This window comes from Osmia bicornis, unplaced genomic scaffold, assembly GCF_907164935.1.
Source record: "Osmia bicornis bicornis unplaced genomic scaffold, iOsmBic2.1, whole genome shotgun sequence".
NCBI classification, from domain to species: domain Eukaryota; kingdom Metazoa; phylum Arthropoda; class Insecta; order Hymenoptera; family Megachilidae; genus Osmia; species Osmia bicornis.
In genome coordinates, this window is record NW_025791135.1 from 1445250 (window position 1) to 1448206 (window position 2957).

Genomic DNA, 2957 nt, shown 5'->3' on the forward strand with positions numbered 1-2957 from the left:
TTTAGTGCATTTTGAAGTCGGATTTTTTTTTTTGTTAAAAATTATTTTATTTATTTTATCATATCCTATCTTTTATATTATTTTATTCTATCCTATTTATTTTATTTTTCATCATTTATCCATATCCATATTCTATATCTCATGTTATTTTATGTCATTTCATGTTATTTACGGTGCGGTACTGTATTTATTTATCTACTTATTTTATTTATTTTATTTTATTTTATTTATTTATTTTATTTATTTAATTCAGTTGCTATGTGCATCGGCCCTGCACTTTAACGTGTGTTTAATAATTCGTGTAGCCTTTTTTTTTTATCATTCTGTCTTGATTTATTAGTTTCATTTAGTTTCACTCATTATCGTATCGTATTGTATCTTCAGTTTAATTACCATTCTCATCGTTTCATTGTTAATGGTACCTCGTGTCTTATGGTCTGCGCGATTTACATATTACCGTGTTTTAGTTGGTTTCGCTGAAATTATCCTTATCTTGCCATCTATATTTAACTCAATTTAACTCAATTCACGTTTGTTTTAATACTCTGTGTTTTATTAATTTTCCTATTCGCGACGATACAGCAATGTAATGTGTTAAATGAATAAATTGGCAATTCGGGTTATGTGATTCATTCATCATGTGTTCCTTTAATTTAAATTTTCCTTTACAGTTCCAGTTTCAGTTTCAGTTTCAGTTTCAGTTTCAGTCTGTTCCAGTGGTGTTTTAGTTTTGTTCCAGCTTCAGTGTACTTGTTTTTATGGTACTGTGCGATGTGGGATTAATGATAGGTGTCGTTCATTTGTGGGACGTGTTGGCCTGCTATTCTTTAATTCATTCTTAACTTAACTTCTCTTCTTTAAATTCCTTCCTTCCTTCATCCTTTTACTCTTTTACATTGCATTTTAATTTCATTGTTATTCACACTCTCATTTCCTTTCTTAACTACTTAATTAATTGATTGATTAATTAATTGATTGATTACTTAATATTCACTTAGTTGCTTGCTTAATTACTTTATTTATTTATCTATTCATATAACTGTTGTGCTCGCACTTATTCATTCATTCAGTCATCCATTCATTCATTCGTTCATTCACTCATTCATTCTTCATTATTTACTTCATTAGTTATTCCTTCATTGTTACTGATTGGTTAAGGTTAAGGTAAAGTAACGGATTTGATTCATCTGATTTTCCTGATTTTCCTCCTTTTTCTCCTTCGTGTTGACAAGTGAAGTAATTCTGCTTATTCAATGCTTTGATGGTGCGTGGTTTCTGCTATTAGTTTATAATTTATGTCATTCTAAATACCATTTTAGATATCTTTTAGATATCTTATTGTTGATTTATTTATTCATATTATACAGTAGGTTGTGTTTAATTGAACCACGCACCTTACATTTGATTTGATCTATTGTCGTTTGTATTTTATATCCTTACACATTTTTCAGCTTTAGTTGTCAATTTTTACTTCTATTTGCATTTGTATGAACATAATTACTCACAATTCACAATTCATAATTATAATTTACAAAGTAATGGTGACAGAGCCAATGAGCGTACGGTTATGTTTCAGTAAAATTTAATTCATTATATGGTGTTGATTCTATTTATTTATATTATGGTAACGACCCAGAGTGAGTACGTCACTGCACCGACTTGTAGGGAGAGCGGTTCCCTTAGAAGGCGACTCGTAATAAGATGTGTTAAGGATTTTAGGTTCGTGTGGTGTGCGGTTAAGGAGTGAAATCCAAACACTAATGTGCCTAGAAACTGAATGAAAATATGTTTATTCAAGAATGAAAGGTAAGTGAATATTGAATTATAATACAAAGTTGCTAGTATCACAATAAGTGCGGCTAGAAATAGGAATACAGTAAGAAATTATAATTAGTTCGCCCTAGATTGGGAATACAATTGAAAAATATGTAATTAGTAATTAATATGTAAGTAAAAATTAATAATTGTAATTAATCGATAGCGCTATCGCAAATGCGGCGTGGTCTTCTTCTACAGTCAACTACTCTGTTTGTTTTCAACAATAATTATGGAAACTAAACTCCAGAGGTTTGTGCTAGACTATTGGAATCAAGTTAACCCTTCCTACAGGTCGCAATCGGTTTCTGGTTATACCAGAGCCGTGTTAAACGCAGGCCGTTCAAGGAGCTCCGCTCCTCGCTAGCTCTTTACACTTGAGTGTTGGCTTAGCGTAACACCTGTGTAACACGTTGCGCACCGCGAATAGGAGGTCCACTGTTCCGTAGTCCTGCACGCCACCAGTGGAATAGTAGAAATTAGCTATAGCTCGCGCTCTATCGCTGCCTAGACAGTTCAGCGCAAGCTCTTCTCTACTAATCAGAGTGTTGTCTGTTTCAGACCGAGGTCTGAGAAGATCTGCAATGAAACTGTGCGGAACGCCTCTATTTATACTCAGATTTTGCTGAGTCGGCACTTTTTTTCCGCATAGAGTTCTTGGGGTAGCTGGGTTTTTCCCGTCACGTGGTGGTCCAGCATCCCCACTCTAGAATACTACCCCACCGTATGGTTACTGGGGTTGCGCTCGCGCGTGCGCGGTCGGACGTCGATAATTTATCGGTAAACTGTTTTACCGTCCGACTTATCGACTAAACTTTTATCGATAAATTCAACAAACTCGGTTATCGACGAAAAATGAAAATGTTTATTACAAAAATTTATACATATTAACAATAAAATAAAATAAAACACCTTGTATGAAACATAAAAATTAATCAGAATAAAAAGAATGAAAACAAAAAGACATTGCTCTTGATTATCGGGTCGTTACAACTTCCCCCGCGCGTTTGTCTCTTGTCCTCAAGAGACAAATGTTTTTTCTTTTAATGTTGCACAGGGCGCAGCAGCATCTCTCCTCGCTGTTTCTTGGAGAGGCTGATAGGATCCCGAAATACCGCATTATTTGTCCGTGATTACGTCTT